The sequence below is a fragment of the Micropterus salmoides genome, unplaced genomic scaffold, assembly GCF_014851395.1.
Source record: "Micropterus salmoides isolate LMB-PRFRI ecotype aquatic unplaced genomic scaffold, ASM1485139v1 Ms_hic_scaffold_2, whole genome shotgun sequence".
Lineage (NCBI taxonomy): Eukaryota > Metazoa > Chordata > Actinopteri > Centrarchiformes > Centrarchidae > Micropterus > Micropterus salmoides.
Genome location: NW_024041150.1, coordinates 55,741,274 through 55,761,310, shown reverse-complemented (window position 1 = coordinate 55,761,310; position 20,037 = coordinate 55,741,274). Strand labels below are relative to the sequence as shown.

General features: G+C 38.6%; 1 long non-coding RNA gene across 3 annotated transcripts; it reads left to right on the top strand.

The window, feature by feature from the left end:
- The first annotated feature begins 230 nt into the window (after positions 1-230).
- LOC119911323 lies at positions 231-18,460 on the top strand. 3 transcript variants are annotated; one of them, XR_005445845.1, is made up of 6 exons: positions 231-354; positions 1,589-1,724; positions 1,869-1,870; positions 16,809-16,875; positions 17,059-17,262; positions 18,382-18,460. It is a non-coding gene; the product is annotated as an uncharacterized LOC119911323 (long non-coding RNA). The 3 variants fall into 3 exon arrangements; XR_005445843.1 differs by lacking the exon at positions 1,869-1,870; XR_005445844.1 differs by having other exon boundaries at positions 1,589-1,870.
- Positions 18,461-20,037: the final 1,577 nt, after the last annotated feature.

Sequence of the window (20,037 nt, the reverse complement as noted above, 5' to 3'; positions counted from 1 at the left end):
GAACATTTTAACTATCTTCCAGCTGTGTTTTCTCTGCCATTGTTGCTGCAGCGGTCTGTGTGACTGAGAGCAGAGGGCTCCGCGCGCGGACAGCTGGCCGGCCTCTAGCTCCTCCCGCGGGTCTGCAGCTCTTCTTTCAGAAAGGTCACAAAGGGTTAACAACACGGACGTGCCTCAGCCAATCAGAGCGCGCCGGTCAGACGCTGGGTGACACTGTGGGGAGAGGAGCTGCTTCTGAACGACGTAGCTCAGATTCAACAGTGAAATAACTTTAGTGACTTGTTTTAAGACTGCAGGTGTGTGAGGTCCTGTTCACGGAAACCTGCCGGATGACAGAGAGAAATCCCCGAATCGGTGAGTCGCGGTGAAACAAAATAATTGAATGTTGCGTCATGAGATGCTAAGCTAGTGCTAAGCTAGCGCTAAGCTAGTGCTAAGCTAGCAGGTTCTGTTGTAGACCTCAACTAAAGTTAATCTGTTTGACAACTCAACGGAGAGAGTATAAACATGTCGGAGACAGACGCTCCCGGTACCGGGGGGCAGTGGTGCTCTGGGCGAAATTATTGATGGAAATTTATTATTATTTTATTTCGCCGTTTTAACTCCGAAACCAGCCGATATTGTTGCTCCGAGTCTGAGCGGGCGCCATCTTGATTATTGCGCTGTCGTCTTTTTCTGCAGAGAGGAAACATGTCGCTTGAGAACACGCGGTGTTTTTCGTCTTTTTGTGGCCGATCCGTTGGAGATATGTAGACATGTAGGGTATCAAATTAAAGGTCTGCTCAAGCCCCATCACTGTAAAGCATGGGAGTGCTTTTGGTGACAGGAATGTTGATGAATACTCCTGTTTTCAACTTTTTAACAGTAAATATTGCCAAAATATGGACATTCGCCTGGCAATTTGAAAATGTTGTATGAAAACTGTTGTATTTTAGTTTATTTTCATCAGATTTACAGTTACAATTGCAGTCTAGGTGTATTAAATGATATTCAGTTGCATTAACAGCTTCCTCATGATGGTTTTGATGCTTTATTGTATTAAAATATAGTTAGTTTTTTTTACGAGATGAAGATAAAAATAACAGATTTTTTTCTTTATTGCATTGTAAAATAAATATATTAATATACAATGGATTTATATTCCTTAGCTTCTGACTTTACAAAGGAGACCAGAATTATGCTCTAGGCCAAATGGTTGATTAATTTCCTGATTAATTTTGGGTATGTTATTTTAGGCGTCTTTTCTGGAAAATGGTGCCTGTTTTCAACAGGTTAATTGCACAGTGTTTGAGGCTAATGTTAACTTAAGTTATGTTTTGTCAGACATTGTATTTCATTGTTCATGGTGAATTTGTTGCAGTTGCACTGCGTGGTTTTATTTTCTGCAACGTTGTTGCTTTTTTTTTTTTAAACTAAAAACTTTATTTTACTCAGTAATTAATTTGATGTAAAAGGTACATTTAAGAAATGTTTGTTCCATTTGCAATATGTGTGTATATTTTGGTTACAGTTAAAGGAATGAACACTTCAGAAACACATTTGAAGAGGCTATTGACTAATGAACTATTCTGGCCGTGTCTGACTGCAGGCCAGGTTTTTTTACCTTAGTTAAAATTGATGGCGAGCCAACCCAGATGAGACCAGAAGATCCCTGGGTTGAAGACCCCTGAAGTGAGAAACTCTGAGCCAAGGACTACTGATCTTACCCCTCACCTGCTACAGCGGTAGGACAACCAGCACCACTTTTACACTCAACTTCCAGCACCACTTGCACAACCCCACACTTAGGACTCTATTTTTTATTTTATTTTGCACTTGGACAATTACCTTCCTCCTCCTGTTTGGAAACGCATCCCTGGTTTCTGCAGAAGTGAGTATTCTCACGGTTTATATGATGTATTATGATGTCCTGGTTATTGTGATTTTGGCGATCATAGAGTGAAAAGTGATTTTTAACTTGTGAAGTGACAGTATTGAAACAGGTATTGTTTAATGTGGTCATCCACCGGATGTGAATATTGAGGATTGATAGTTTGAGTTAATGATAATAGAGTGCACTAGTAAGAAAATAAGAGAAATAGTTGAGAATTGACCAGCTAAAAAATAGAAGTAGTTAAAAGAGCTCAGTGGTTTAAACCTTACAGAACCGGCCCCATCGGACCAGTCCGTTTGAAACTTACTGGCCCTCCTTCCAAAAGTTATTTATCAGTGTTACAACAAAACCAAAGACTTATAAGTTATGTTCTGCTGCTAACATCGGTTATTAAATACATCCTGGATATAAAAAACCTAAACTAAAATGATAAAAAATAAAAAAGTTAACAAAACAATTTACTTTTAAAACAAAACGGACTCAAACATGATGTGCTCTTTCTCCTGCTGACTGCCATTTAATAATGAAAACCAAATGTACACAGAGCAGTGGATGCAAGTCACCTCTATCCTGATTGACAGGTTGCCATGGTAGCGACCTGTCAATCACAAGGTAGTCCCGCCCAAAAGCATTTGCTGTATTATCGTCTATTTTCCCCTTAAAGCCCCCTCCAGCCAGTTTTAACTGCCGTTTTTGGTTAACGTTCTTTCTCAAATGGAGAATAAGGGTGTGGTTTGTAGTCGGACGTAATCAATTACCATGACAACCAAAACTGGCCGGCTGGAGTCTTCACTTACGATATGCTGTGTTAATTACTGTAGTCATACGTCACAACCCCGTTTTAACAACTAAGCAACTTTTGCAACTTTGAGCACAAAATTAAACTATTTGTAAAAAACACTCTGGAGGTGCTTTAAACGGGACCATAATTTACTAAATGAACATCATGCTGTGTTGAAGACTTGAAAGTAGCGGATGAGACCATAAACTCAGTAGGAAAGTGTTTACTGAGGTAATAAATAAGCTGAGAAGTATGTTTTTAATCACTGTCTTCACTGAATAATTGAATAAAAGGAGGTTTTCCCACATGATGGCAGCAGTTTTTGTTAAACGGTGAAGAAGTGTCCCCTGGTGCTTCCTGCTCTTTACATATTTAATCTCCTCTGTTTGCGTCCCTTCTCGTACGTTCATGTGTCAAATGGAAAAACCAGAGAGGAAAATGAAAGCACGAGAGTCCCGGCGGCTGTTTTCACAGAGACGAGTGATGCAGATTGATTCATATGCTGACAGATTACCAGCAGTCGCAGGATGCTGCTCCAGCTTGAATTCAAACAAGATCGCTGAGGGAGTTATTTTACAGCTAAAGCCTCTCCGCAGTCTCTATAGGAGGCAGTAGGAACGAGAATTTCAGCTTTACAGGAATAAGGATTTCCATAAATTATAGGCCTACAAGTATAATTTTGAGGTACTTGTACGTCACTTGAATATTTCCTTGTTGTTCTACTTTGTTCTATAAAATATTTTGGAGGCAATATCTACTGCATTTGACTGCTGTATTACTACATTTACTTAATATATCTGAATACTTTTCCCGCCACTGGTTATACTTTTATCTTTTCAATTAATTGACGAAGCAGTTGTTGTACAGTATGGTTGAAAATGCCGAATGACCCCTGTTGTATTTTGTGACATCCCACTAAAAGTTTTTAAATTCATATAAAGAGAAGCAGCAAATCCTCAACTGAAACCAGAGAATGTCTGACATTTGTAGGCTGCTTGATTAATAAGTTAAACGATTGATCAGTTATCATACCTGTAGACTGGAATATCTTACTAGACTGTTTCAGCTTCATTGAGAAATATCCTGTAAAACTCCTTTGATAAATGTCTAAAAGCACTTGAGAGGACACATGCTCATTTTTCAGAAATTAAAGGCAAAAGGTAAAAAATTATATAAAAAAAAGAGATAAATGTAGTGAAGGAAAAAAAACAACAAACACAATGTCCCTCTGAGCTCTAAAGAAAAAAAAAAAAGAAACAAGTCTGAGAAACAGAACCTGGACTGAATGTCCTTTAAATAAAACTGTCGGTGCCTTTAAAACAGCTCTGACACGCACGACCCAGAACTGCGCACATGCATGGACTTAAAGTCAGAGAGCATCTGCCGGTAAACAGGCTGTAAAACTATTTCACCTCCTGCAGGAGCACGAGACAGAAAAACAGAAGGAGGGGAGGAGCAGAGAGGGAATTAGCTTACCAGTAGAGAAGAGACAGCCCATCGAATCGCTCCGCGTCCCGAGGAAGAAATGGCATCGCAAGACGGTCTGAGACCAAAAAAACAAGCGCACACCACTCTCACACACAAACACACGTGCAGAGCGCTACACCGCCATGAGACGGCAGCGGGAGGGTCGGAGGGGGAGAGGAGGAGCAGAGGGTTCAGACCTGGTTGGTGTGTGCGACTGGAGGGAGGAGGAAAGTGATGGAAATCCCCCCCTGGACAGGGAGAGACACACGCTTACCTTTACCCACTAATCAATGCTGATACCCGTCCGTCTCACACACACACACACACAACGTAAGCGCACACAAAGAAAATGTCAGATGAGAAGGGAAGAGTTAAGGGTCTGTATTCGTTTTACTGCGCATGCAGTGGTGAATGCGCAGTAAAAGTATAACTGGCCGGGAAAAACACTTCTTTAACCTTATTTTGGGGCAAAGTTGTTTAAACTCTTTGAGCGATTATCAGATTTTAATGCTGATTCTGTTGATGTAGTTTTTGCGTCCCAGTGACCAGTATAAGGGCAGTTCTGGCTCTCTCCCTGTTCCTTTAGACAGGAGCCTCGTGTCAGTCAAAATAGCTGCCCGGAGGCGTTGCCAAGATGGCGGCTGAGCGGCTTTCTTATTACTTCTTATTAGGCCTCAGAAAGCACGTTTGCGTACACATGGGCATACAGACACTCCACGCAACTGTGAAACTTCTGCCTTTGATCAGCACCACAAAATGTTCTTATATCTTCTATTATTATTTTATTTATCAATTAAATATTTATTTTGTTGTTTTACCTTCAAGAATTAGTTTGATTACAACGTTAATATTATTTTAGTGGATTTGAGTACGTATTTGGGCTTTTGTTTTGAAGGTACTGGACAGCTCGGCAGATTAATCTCATTACATTTAGCACCGATTTTTAAATCTGTAAAAACTCAACATACAGTGGGTACGGAAAGTATTCAGACCCCTTTAAATTTTTCACTCTTTGTTTCATTGCAGCCATTTTCCAAAAATCAAAAAAGTTCATTTTATTTCTCAGTAATGTACACTCAGCACCCCATCTTGACAGAAAAAAACAGAAATGTAGAAATTTTTGCAAATTTATTAAAGAAAAACTGAAATATCACATGGTCATAAGTATTCAGACCCTTTGCCGTGACACTCATATTTAACTCAGGTGCTGTCTATTTCTTCTGATCATCCTTGAGATGGTTCTACACCTTCATTTGAGTCCAGCTGTGTTTGATTATACTGATTGGACTTGATTAGGAAAGCCACACACCTGTCTATATAAGACCTTACAGCTCACAGTGCATGTCAGAGCAAATGAGAATCATGAGGTCAAAGGAACTGCCTGAAGAGCTCAGAGACAGAATCGTGGCAAGGCACAGATCTGGCCAAGGTTACAAAAAAATTTCTGCTGCACTTAAGGTTCCTAAGAGCACAGTGGCCTCCATAATCCTCAAATGGAAGACGTTTGGGACGACCAGAACCCTTCCTAGAGCTGGCCGTCCGGCCAAACTGAGCTATCGGGGGAGAAGAGCCTCGGTGAGAGAGGTAAAGAAGAACCCAAAGGTCACTGTGGCTGAGCTCCAGAGATGCAGTCGGGAGATGGGAGAAAGTTGTAGTACGTCAACCATCACTGCAGCAATCCACCAGTCGGGGCTTTATGGCAGAGTGGCCCGACGGAAGCCTCTCCTCAGTGCAAGACACATGAAAGCCCGCATGGAGTTTGCTAAAAAACACCTGAAGGACTCCAAGATGGTGATAAATAAGATCCTCTGGTCTGATGAGACCAAGATAGAACTTTTTGGCCTTAATTCTAAGCAGTATGTGTGGAGAAAACCAGGCACTGCTCATCACCTGTCCAATACAGTCTCAACAGTGAAGCATGGTGGTGGCAGCATCATGCTGTGGGGGTGTTTTTCAGCTGCAGGGACAGGACGACTGGTTGCAATCGAGGGAAAGATGAATACGGCCAAGTACAGGGATATCCTGGACGAAAACCTTTTCCAGAGTGCTCTGGACCTCAGACTGGGCCGAAGGTTTACCTTCCAACAAGACAATGACCCTAAGCACACCGCTAAAATAACGAAGGAGTGGCTTCACAACAACTCCGTGGCTGTTCTTGAATGGCCCAGCCAGAGCCCTGACTTAAACCCAATTGAGCATCTCTGGAGAGACCTGAAAATGGCTGTCCACCAACGTTTACCATCCAACCTGACAGAACTGGAGAGGATCTGCAAGGAGGAATGGCAGAGGATACCCAAATCCAGATGTGAAAAACTTGTTGCATCTTTCCCAAAACGACTCATGGCTGTATTAGATCAAAAGGGTGCTTCTACTAAATACTGAGCAAAGGGTCTGAATACTTATGACCATGTGATATTTCAGTTTTTCTTTTTTAATATTTGCAAAAATTTCTACATTTCTGTTCAAGATGGGGTGCTGAGTGTACATTACTGAGAAATAAAATGAACTTTTTTGATTTTTGGAAAATGGCTGCAATGAAACAAAGAGTGAAAAATTTAAAGGGGTCTGAATACCAGGAGTAGTCTTTATTAAATAAAGATATTAAAAAGAGGATCATACAGTGGGTACGGAAAGTAAAGTTTTTATTATACGTGTCTCCTTATATGTTTGTATACTGTTCTGTATACGTATGTCCATGTAAACAGTAAATGAACGCACAATCAGTCACTGCTCACTCCTCCCTTTGCTAGCGAGCAGGAAAAGCTACAATGGCCGACATGCTCTGCTGGCTCTTAATTGTGCTAAATAACATGTGTGGTCCTCAAATTTAATTTTGGGTTACTGTTGAAACATGACGGCGCAACATGGTGACTTTCATGTAAGGGTGACCCGCAGTGTATGTAGATAGAAATGTCTCATTCAAGGCAGCGGTTGCATAACGCTTTAGGCAACGCATCCACCCAACACTAGTGTATTGCACGCTTTTGAATGTGCTGCCATATACACATGCAATAACTTAAGGTTTGCAAACGCTTTTCTAAAAGAGGCTACAGCCACATGACAAAAAAAGAGGCTACAGCCACATGACAAAAAGAAAGTTAAAAAGTGATTTATTAAGTAATTTCATTGAAAAACTACATATAGCCCTTTTAAACTTAAATTCACATCAGATCAATAATTTAAGCTTATAAACATGATAATTATTAATCAAACCCTTCAGTAGTTGGATCAAGTAGCTCTTGAACAGCGTGCTCTGTTGGGAATGCTCCGTGTAGACCATCTACAAACAGCAGGTGTCTTTTTCCTGCAGATTACTGCAGGATCTTTTCACAATAACTTGATTTTAATATTAGTCACCAGTACAAAGATTAAAGGACAAAATGGAGAATGTAAAGACTTTTAATATTACCTTCGTGTACACATCTCCAGGCCTCTGAGGACCATGGATGTTCTCTAGTCTTCATTTCAAACTAAATAAATAAATATAAAAAGGGACAGCATAAGATTCATGAAAGTACTGTAATGAATAAATCTCATTATAACAAAGATAAATGGAGAACTCACGGGATTCAAACCCGTGTCTCTCTCAACAGAGCACATTCACATGCTCGGCCACTTACTGCACTGAGCTATTAAGACCTTGAAACCAGTTGTGGCCAGGGGAATCATAATAGTGGTAAATTGATTAAACCTATTTTACTAAATATCTTGTAATTGCTAATAGTTCTTATATTTTTTCTTTTAAGTTATGGCCTATATTTATAGGCTAAATAAAACAATTAGGTTATTTCCAGTATGACTATAATATGAAAATCCTAAATAATTTAGCATAATAATGTCACTTAATATTGGTCACAACTGACACATTTAGGAAGAATATGACAACGTTTTGTCAGTTTCCTGCTGTGAAAGTCAGACAAACACACCTGGAAACATGTTAGTTTGAACTATGTTGGTTCACAATGTGGCTGTGGCACGTAGGATTAAAGAGTGATGATCCCTGCAGTGTGATATGACACAGAAGGCCTAAAATTAATCAACATCCATGTTACGAACCTCAGATTGAAGCCCAGGGGGAGGAGGTAAGTACAATTAATAATTTGTTCCAGGGCAGAACTAGGAAACAGGAGTAAGGTAAAAAGAAAAGGGGATTTATTTAAAATATAAAGTGTCTTTAAATGCACAACAAACAGAAAACGACTCCCAAAAGGGAAGCAATCGACAAAGGTCCTTTTAAAGGTAACTAAGGTATTGGATAAACACAAAAGTAGTGATGGCAAACTGGCACACAAAAGCACACAGAGTGAACAAAAAATAGTTCCCACATTCAGAACAATGCAAATTTTGTCATTGTGACGCTTTCCTTGCGTGAGTACATTCGCTGCAAGTGTTCACACACAATGCAGGCAATTTTAACGTGAATAAACACAATTTGCCATTAATATAACTGTATCAACCCAAAGTTAACATTTTGCTGTGATTAAATTGCAATAAACAGATCAAACTGATGCCGAAATAACTACAACATGATGCAAATTTGTTTAACATATGAATTCATGCTTTATCAGGTCTGTTAGCAAGACAGCAGGACAACAACTTCTAAAATGTTTGTTTTCTGAATGGAGTTCGGATCGATCAGGGCTATGCTATGCTAACTTGGTCACAGTAAAGTACAGTGATAGTTACATACACACCAGGAACGCACCGGGTAGTTCAACCTCCTCGCTTTCTTTTCTCCCAGCTATGTCCAGTTTTGTCTGGTTTTTACATAAATATGAAGTTGTAGTCCAACAGCTAACAACGCGAACAACACTGGAACCGGACATGCACGGAACCTAGCGGCTGAGCAGCTCAAGTGAAGATAAATCAACATTGTAATCCTGAAAACTACAGTAAAAAGCTAATTTAATAAAAGCAGTTAACTCTGAGCTCCTCCCTCGAGAAAACGGCGTAGTTGTGAGCAATGTCCAGTCCGACCACAGGTGTTTATTTGTCCGAAAGCTGGAGCGCTGTTCCCTGCTCTCCATACAACGCTCTGAAGCTGTCGGTGACGTACGGACAATCTCAACGTTGATAGGCTATCGCAACACAGCGAGTTGAAAATATTCAACTGGCGAATTACTTCGCCAAATGCCACATGCTCGCCGCAGACTCCAAACACTTGGTAACAACGGTTTCTTTCACTGTAGACCACCATACTCTCACCTACAGCAGAGTCCTTCTCCAGCCCTATACTTTCCACTGATAGATGGCTGCAGCATTGGGGGCGGGCCAAGGTCTGCTTAGGGCAGATATGGAAACACAACATCCCAAATACACAAACGGCGCTCGGGTCATAACAGTCCAATACTGACTCTCACTCCGAACTAAACAGAAATGTTTGCAGCCCTGCTACAGCTGTTATTTCATTTACACCTACAGAAGAGCTACTAAGCAGCATCACGCAGAACACTGAACAGAATTATGTTCTTTGCAACATAATCCTCACAGCCTGTCCACACAACAGCTATATATGTCGATGATGCAGCAGATTATTACAACCTATATTTAGGCGTTTTAGTCTGTGAGTAGAAGTGGCAGAATAAGTCAAGTGACCTGGTATAAAGAGCGACAAAGTCCGTGTAAGGAGATGGTAAGGTAGAAGGATAAGTCAAGTAAACTCAGGACTTTAACTCGGGAGACTGAGGTTCAAGCCCAGTGTGAAAGAAAGTCAAAGTTGACATGTTAGAACTTAAATAACATTGAGGCACGTTACTTACATAATGCACATATTTTTATCCAAACGACCATCTTTTCCAAAGCAATCTACTAACATTTCACAAACGTCATGTAACTTACACAACATAGGCCACTGAAGGTCCGGTAAGCCTGTCGCTGGACTGCTACTTGCCATATTTATAGAGACGGTCAAATATGTCATACTTTCCAAAAGTCTTGTGTTGTACTTTCCAACGGACATTTGTTGTTTTGGAAAATGGTCTTTTATGTAAATGTGAGACACTTAATTGACCTATTTTGTTGTTTAGGTACGTGTTTAGTCCTCACAATACAACATATTATGATGTAGATGTCAGAGAATTAGATGAAATTACATTTGATTTAGTTTCTTGAAACCTCATATAGAAGACCGCTAAATCCATTAACTGAAAAGGGAAACTTGACATTTCTACATGGGAAGGATTTTTGAGAAATGCTCAAATGAATGTTCCTCCACTCAGCAGAGTTTCTTCCTTTTGAGTTGGAGCTTTACTTTTGAGAATATTTAATGTTAAATTGTGATTTTATATCAAGACTAACGCATCTTATTGTGTGTCAGAGGAAACTTCAGAGAACAACAGAATAGCATTAAACTATAATGTAGTAGCATGTTGTCACTTAGAGAAAACCCCAACATGAGCTCTGGAAAATGACAATATGCTGATGCCTAACACATGACAGCAACAGCGGTAAACTTTTGATTTCAAAACTTACTTTTTGTGCATTTGTACCCAGAAAGGAAAACTTTTCTAAATGTCAATCATTGTTTGACAAGCACTTCCCCAACAATGACGCATCAAAGATGATTGCATGCCAACACATGTCTGTGTCAGCTAATTACTTACATGTTAATGATAATTAACATGTTAGTTGAATGTTGGTCTTTATTATTGTTATAATTAGCTGCTAATAATGTTCCTGGTATTTTACCCGTTATTAAAATGCTATTCTTTATGATCGCTAAAGTTAGCAGCTAATGTTTCTGATATTTTGCATGTTGGCTTAATGTTGGGCTTCATTATGGTTATAATTAACAACTAGTCTTATTAAAGTTAGCAGCTAATGTTACTGATATTTGACATCGTGGCACAATGCTAGTCTATGTGATCGCTAAAGTTAGCAGCTAATGTTACTGATATTTTATGTTAGCCCAATGCTAGTCTTCTGGATTACTAAACATAGCAGCTAATGTTACTGATATTTGACATCTTGACACAATGCCACTCTTTGATTACTAAACGTAGCAGCTAATGTACCTCATATTTTATTTGTTAGCACAATGCTAGTCTACGTGATCGCTGAAGTTATTTGCCAATGGTAATTGCTAATGTTACTGATATTTTACATGTTAGCACAATGCTAGTATTTATGATCGCTAAAGTTAGAAGCTAATGTTTGTGATTTTTTACGTTTTAGCTGAATGTCAGTCTTTTTTACGACTAAAATTAGCAGCTAATGTTCCTGATATTTTATGTTGGCACAATGCTAGTCTTCTCGATTACTAAACATAGCAGCTAATGTTACTGATATTTTACATGTTATCCTAATGTAAGCCTTTTTTATGACTAAAGTTAGCAGCTAATGTTACTTATATTTGACATCTTGGCACAATGCCAGTCTTTTTGATTACTAAACATAGCAGCTAATATTACTGATATTTTATATGTTAGCACCATGCTATTCTTTATGGTCAGTAAAGTTAGCAGCTAATGTTACTGATGTTTTACATGTTGGCACAATGCATGTCTTTGATTGCTAAATTTAGCAGCTAATATTTGATATTTTAAATGTTAGCCTAATCTCATCCATTTTCATGATTAAGGTTAGCAGCTAATGTTACTCATTTTATTTGTTAACACAATGCTAGTCTATGTGTGATTGTTAAAAATACCTGCTAATGTTACTGATATTTTACATGTTAGCTAAACACTAGTCTGTATAACTAGTGGTTTTCAGGTAATATACTGGTGCAGTAACGGCTCTGGGACAACAATCACGTTGAAAGAGAGAGCTTCAAACGGTTGCAGATGACAATGACAGTCCACCATATCTTTGCATTACCATACATGTTGTTTCCACATTCAGACTTAGAAGCACATGAAGACACCAACGTCAGAAGAATGAATTCACAACTCGGGAAATGGGACCATCCCAGGGGCTCATTTTATTTGTTAGCACAATGCTAGTCTTTATGGTCAGTAAATTCAGCAGCTAATGTTACTGATATTTGACATCTTGGCACAATGTCAGTCTTTTTGATTACTAAACGTAGTAGCTAATGAAACTCATATTTTATTTTTTGGCACAATGCTAGTCTACGTGATCGCTGAAGTTACTTGCCAATGGTAATTGCTAATGTTACTGAAATTTGACATCTTGGCACAATGCCAGTCTTTATCATTGCTAAAGTTAGCAGCTAATGTTACTGATATTTTATGTTAGTACAATGCTAGTCTTTGATCGCTAAAGTTAGAAGCTAATGTTTGTGATATTTTACATTTTAGCTAAACACTAGTCTTTATAACTAGTGGTTTTCAGGTAATATACTGGTGCAGTAAAAACTCTGGGACCAAAATCACTTAGAAAGAGAAAGCTTCAAACGGTTGCAGATGACAATGACAGTCCACTCCATCTTTGCAGTAACATCCATGTTGTTTTCACATTCAGACTTAAAAGTACGTGAAGACACCAACGTTGAATGAAAAGAATGAACTCACAACTCGGGAAATGGGACCATCCCAGGAGCACGTGAATACTGCATTAGTCTCTATGACAAAAATTAGCAGCTAATGTTAGTGCTATTTTGCATGTTGGCTTAATGTTGGGCGTCATTATGGCTATAATTAACAATTAGTCTTATTAAAGTTAGCAGCTAATGTTGCTCATTTTATTCTTTAGCACAATGCTAGTCTTTATGGTCAGTAAATTCAGCAGCTAATGTTACTGATATTTGACATCTTGGCACAATGCCAGTCTTTTTGATTACTAAACGTAGCAGCTAATGTTACTGATATTTTATGTTAGCACAATGCTAGTCTGCTGGATTGCTAAACGTAGCAGCTAATGTTAATGATATTTAACATGTTAGCTAAACACTAGTCTGTATAACTAGTGGTTTTCAGGTAATATACTGGTGCAGTAACAGCTCTCGGACAACAATCACATTGAAAGAGAAAGCTTCAAACGGTTGCAGATGACAATGACAGTCCACCCCATCTTTGCAGTAACATCCATGTTGTTTCCACATTCAGACTTAGAAGCACATGAAGACACCAACGTCGGAAGAATGAACTCACAACTCGGGAAATGGGACCATCCCAGGGGCACGTGAATACTGCATTAGTCTTAAAGACAAAAGTTAGCTGCTAATTTTGCTCATTTTATTTGTTGCACAATGCTAGTCTTTATGGTCAGTAAATTCAGCAGCTAATGTTACGGATATTTGACATCTTGGCACAATGTCAGTCTTTTTGATTACTAAACGTAGTAGCTAATGAAACTCATTTTATTTGTTGGCACAATGCTAGTCTACGTGATCGCTGAAGTTATTTGCCAATGGTAATTGCAAATGTTACTGATATTTTACATGTTGGCACAATGCTAGTATTTATGATCGCTAAATTAAGAAGCTAATGTTTGTGATCTTTTTTTACATTTTAGCCTTTTTTATGATTGAAGTTAGCAGCTAATGTTCCTGATATTTTATGTTAGTACAATGCTAGTCTCTCAGACTCTTTCAGATGATAATGACAATCCACCATATCTTTTCATTACCATACATGTTGTTTCCAAATTCAGACTTAAAAGCACATGAAGACACCAACTTCGGAAGAACGAAATTCACAACTCGGGAAATGGGATCCCAGGAGCACGTGAATGATGCATTGGTCTTTAGGATGATTAAAGTTAGCAGCTAATGTTACTGATATCTTATTTATTAATGTCAGCCTTTTTCATGACTAAATTTAGTCGCTAATGTCGCTAATATTTACATGTTACCACAATGCTAGTATTTATGATCGCTAAAGTTAGCAGCTAATGTTACTGATATTTTACATGTTAGCACAATGCAAGTATTTATGTTCGCTAAATTTAGAAGCTAATGTTTGTGATTTTTTACGTTTTAGCTAAATGTTAGCCTTTCTCATGACTGAAGTTAGCAGCTAATGTTACTGATATTTTATGTTAGCACAATGCTAGTCTTCTGGATTACTAAACATAGCAGCTAATGTTGCTGATATTTGACATCTTGGCACAATACTAGTCTTTTTTGATTACTAAACTTAGCAGCTAATGTTACTGATATTTTATGTTAGCACAATGCTAGTCTTCTGGATTACTAAACATAGCAGCTAATGTTGCTGATATTTGACATCTTGGCACAATACTAGTCTTTTTGATTACTAAACTTAGCAGCTAATGTTACTGATATTTTATGTTAGCACAATGCTAGTCTTCTGGATTACTAAACATAGCAGCTAATGTTGCTGATATTTGACATCTTGGCACAATACTAGTCTTTTTTGATTACTAAACTTAGCAGCTAATGTTACTGATATTTTATGTTGGCACAATGCCAGTCTTTATGATTACCAAACGTAGCAGCTAATGTAACTCATATTTTATTTGTTGGCACAATGCTAGTCTATGTGATCGCTGAAGTTACTTGCCAATGGTAATTGCTAATGTTACTGATATTTTACATGTTGGTACAATGCTAGTATTTATGATCGCTAAAGTTAGAAGCTAATGTTTGTGATTTTTTACGTTTTAGCTAAATGTTAGCCTTTCTCATGACTGAAGTTAGCAGCTAATGTTACTGATATTTTATGTTAGCACAATGCTAGTCTTCTGGATTACTAAACATAGCAGCTAATGTTGCTGATATTTGACATCTTGGCACAATACTAGTCTTTTTTGATTACTAAACTTAGCAGCTAATGTTACTGATATTTTATGTTAGCACAATGCTAGTCTTCTGGATTACTAAACATAGCAGCTAATGTTGCTGATATTTGACATCTTGGCACAATACTAGTCTTTTTTGATTACTAAACTTAGCAGCTAATGTTACTGATATTTTATGTTGGCACAATGCCAGTCTTTATGATTACCAAACGTAGCAGCTAATGTAACTCATATTTTATTTGTTGGCACAATGCTAGTCTATGTGATCGCTGAAGTTACTTGCCAATGGTAATTGCTAATGTTACTGATATTTTACATGTTGGTACAATGCTAGTATTTATGATCGCTAAAGTTAGAAGCTAATGTTTGTGATTTTTTTTTTTGACATTTTAGCTGAATGTTAGCCTTTCTTATGACTGAAGTTAACAGCTAATGTTGCTGATATTTGACATACTAGCCTAATGTAAGCCTTTTTTATAACTAGTGTTAGCAGCTGATGTTACTTATATTTGACAACTTGGCACGATGCCAGTCTTTTTGATTACTAAACATAGCGGCTAATATTACTGATATTTTATATGTTAGCACCATGCTAGTCTTTGATTGCTAAATTTAGCAGCTAATATTTGTGATATTTTAAATGTTAGCCTAATCTCAGCCTTTTTCATGATTAATGTTAGCAGCTAATGTTACTCATGTTTTATTTAACACAATGCTAGTCTGCGATTGCTGAAGTTACCTGCTAATGTTACTGATATTTTACTTGTTAGATGAATGTTGGTCTTTATGATCACTAAAGTTAGCAGCTAATGTTTGTGATTTTTTTACATTTTAGCTGAATGTTAGCCTTTCTTATGCGTAAAGTAAGCAGCTAATGTTCCTGATATTTTACATCCTAGCACAGTGCCAGTCTTTTTAATGGCTAAATACAACAGCTAATGGTACTCATATTTTACATGTTAGCCAAATGGTGTATTTTCTTTATTTTTTTTTTACATATTTGCTGGAAAATTAACACTAACCACATCAGGTTCTGTGAGGACAGTATCACAGGCATGAACAGGCCAGCAGGAGGCTGGACCCCCTTCCTCACACTGTCTCTTCCCTCCACACCCCTTCTGCCGCCCCCCTCTCACCTCCACTCCCCCCTCCCGTCCACCACAGTCATCATAACCAGCTAGATGAGACCCTGTCCCCAAAAAGGGATGTTCCAGCCACCTCTCAAACTTCAGGCCTGTGGCACTAACATCACCTTTAATCGAGATTTTCGAGAGACTGGTTCTGCAGCACCTCAGGCCCCTGGTACGCAACTGCCTGGACCCTCTGCAGGGTGGACGATGCCATCATCTCCCTACTTTACAGTGCCCGACACTCACCTGGAGAAGCCACACATCAATGTGAGGATCATGTTCTTCTACTTATCCAGTGCTTTTGTCACCGTCCAGCCTCTCTGGCTGGCTGAGAAGCTCTGTGATGCAGGTGGATCAGGACCTGGTGGCCTGGATTACAGGCCGCAGTATGTCAGGATGCATGGATGCATGGCTGCCTGTCAGGCTTTGTGGTGAGCAACACTGGCACATCCCAAGGAACTGAAATGTTACCGTTTCTCTTCAGTCTACACTTATGACTTTTGCTTCAACTCTGAAATGAGCCACCTCCAGAAGTTTTCAGATGATTCCTTCGTCTGCTGTATCACTAATGACAGCGAGGAGGAGTACAGAGACCTAATTGAGAGCTTCATTGGATGGTGTGACACCGTTTCTTAATGTTAGTGTTTATTATTGCTAAAGTTAGCAGCTAATGTAAGGCTACGTTCAGACTGCAGGCCTTAATGCTCAATTCCAATTTTTTCCCAGTTCCCCTCTTTTTTGACAGTTCATATAATTGCTTAAATGTGGCCCATATCAGACTCCAGTGTGAACTGTCCGCAGCCTGAATCAAGTTCTCGCCACGTGTTTTGCACAGAATGCTTTATTATCTGACCTTTGGAGTGAAACTGCTCTGTTTTGTGTTTTTACACAGATTTCATTCTTCAGAAAAAAAGGAAGAAGGTGAAAGGAGGATTTCCTAAATCTCAAAACATTCCTTGGTGTGGGCATACAGATTTTCATACTTATTCACCCACCAAACCCACAACTTTTAATAGCAGCATCTTAAAATAATCTCATATTTAGTGTCTTCCCAAAATTTGATTAATTTATTTTGGTTATAAAAAAATTTAAATTTAGAATTTAACATAGTTGCCCTGTGGATCTTCTGCTTTAAACTGAAGGCCTGGAATCCCAACAACTTGTTCCTCTTCAACCTGGTCATTGCTGACTTCCTGGCTCTGGTGAGTCTGCCACTGAGGATCGATGCCTTGCTCAGGGGCCACTGGGTGTTTGGAGATGGCATGTGCCGGATCCTCGTAATGTTTTCCAACTGCTCGGCCAGCATCGCACTCATGACTGTGGTGGCAATTTACCACTACTTCAAGGTGAGAAAATTAGTACACTTTGTATTATGTTTTGTTCACTTTGACCATGTTCACACACAGACCCTCCATATTACAATTTCATACCAAAACTTTATACACAATATATTGATTGGCTTTTTAGTAGTTTTGAGTTATAGTTTTCTATTTGATTAAAAAATGGTGTGATGCAAATTTTAGTAACTTTGTGACAAACACCAGTAAATTACAAGCTACAAAGAGCTGACTGCACAATATACACCTCTCTCCTGAGTCAACTGTACCTGATTGTCAGTTGTTGCCATTGAGTGTGTAAAATCGAGTCAGCAAAAAAGCAGAGAAGTGGAAATTGTAACCTAAAAGTACAGGGGAAACGGCTGAAATAGTAACCTGAAAGTACTGGAAAAACAGCTGAAATAGTTAGCTAAAACTCAACAGTTGAAATGTCCAGTTACGAATGGAAACTTGGCCAAACCTAATCCAGTGTAAAAAGAAAATATTGTAACAATATCCACTTTTCTATAATAGTGAAGAATAACATTCAAATTAAAGTAACTAAAAATGAACACATTTGGAACAGAACAGCTTTTTAAAAAAAAAAACAAAAAACGTGAGTTTTTCATCAAATCATTAATTCCAAGGTCCAACAATGAACATTCACTAACCATCCAACAAAGGTTGAGGGTCAAGGGCATCTGGACTTGGTGAAGAAAAATTAGAAGATGTTTCTCCCTTGACCTCAACCGTTGTTGGATAACTATGAACTGGATGACTGAGAACCTTTACAGACAACATTCACGAACTAATTCTGTTTAATGGGTGAAAGTTTAGTGCAGGTGTGTTAATGCACAGCATATCTCAGTGCATGTCACCTCTTAAAGTGTGACTAAATAAAGATCTTAAGAGACTAAAATATTTCTTTTTCACAGTGTAACAATTACAAAGTGATCAAATTAAATCCAGTACATTAGTTGATGTAGTAGTTAAAAAGCTTATTTAAATATCCATGAAAGAGAATATCCATTGTCTGGCAAAGGTTGGTGGTACAGAAGCTATAAACGAAGCACCACTGACAGTAGGTCTTTGACATATTTTTGCTCTAAATTCTGTAAAATTACTCATCATCCTGTCCCCTCATTCCAGGTAGTTTACTACCAGTTCAACCTGATCCTGACGGTGCTTAAGTTCATCATCCCAATGGCCATGCTGCTGTTTTGCCCCATCCGTATCTCCAGCTTCCTGAAGCAGTGCACGATGGGAAAAGCAGACAAGGTGCGAAAGGCGATGCAAGTGTGTGTCGTCATCGCCCTAGTGTTCGGGGATGATAGCGGATGATAGCGAGAACACAACATCCTCATCAGGAGATCAGTCGATCACCCAGCAGGAGCTGAAATCCCTGAGAGCAGAGAGAGGAAGTGAAGCCACATAATAAGCTCTTTCTTGATTATAATGACCTGATCCAGCAGCGCTGTCTGATCCTGTCCTAATTACCTTTTTGTAGTATATTGAGTTAAGTCTTTGGTTTGTGTTTGTTGGTTGATGCTGTTAACAGTTTTCTCAACATATGTGAACTGTGTAAACACAGTACCATTTCAATGATTATAATAATAAATAAAAAGCAATAACTCAAACCTAGGTGGGTCAACAAATTACAGCCGGGGATTTTAATTGTATTTCTTTGTTGACCCCCTAAAATTTCCTGTCAAGTTCAGAAATTTTGAAAACTCCAATGTCTTACAGTGTACTCTGTTCTTTGTGGTTCCACTAGTCCTTCAAATATAAAAAAACATTTACATCCTGTAATATTTGGAAACTCTACCACAACTAGAAAGTTCTGTGGGTTTGAGCTGCGAGTCCAGCAGTCAGAAGTTAAAGATGGGCAGATTCACAGAGAAAATGCTGCTTGTTGTTCAAACATACCACAAGCAGCATTTTTAGGCTTTAATTACACTGTAAATGCTCCTCTTCTCATGAGGTCACTGTAGATGGTGATGGATAATGGCTTAATACACTCTGAGCTTTACCCTGAGACCTGAGTTGACTGAGCCTGAGATGGGAAACTCCAGTTTTCGGTTCCAGAACAGCCAATCAGAATAAGTTCAGTCGACTTAGAGTATGTTGGACCTGATGGAAGCACATGCAAGGGGATGAAAAAACCCCGTCAAAAATGAAGTTCCAATACTACTATTTACTATGGCAACGGGTAAAAAAAAAAAAAAAAAAAGAGCAGAGCCTCTATTTTATTCCAGTGGAGATAAAAATATGAATGGGTGCCAATGCGGACCATGACATTTATCTTAAAAAAACATGAGTGGAGGAAAGATCAATAACTTAAGAATATTTCATTTTATTCATCATATGCCTTTAGCATTTAGGTTTACGTCCTGTACTAAACTGTTAACCGATAAAGGCTGACTGCCTCATCCATCCATGAGGATCTTTAGGCCGATCTGCTAAGCGGGGCAGGTGCAGTTGACTCCATGAGGGTTGATGTGTATGCTGGGGAAAGGAAAAACATGTTTATAAAATATAACACCCATCACAGCAACCTCTCAGCTTCCATCGTGGTTGAAATGCAGAACCACCGAGAGAAACCTGTGGAAAAGGCAGATCATGAAGTTCACAAGAACATATGTGAAAAAACCCAGAAGTAAAGACAAATATTCTTGTATTGTGAGCCAACGCTGATACCTTGTGACTAAAAAGTGGCATTAGCTTTTGTTTGCGTAAGAATATCCATATACATTAAATGCTAGTTTCTGTTGATAAGATACACCGAGCTAAAACTTTTGCAGTCCA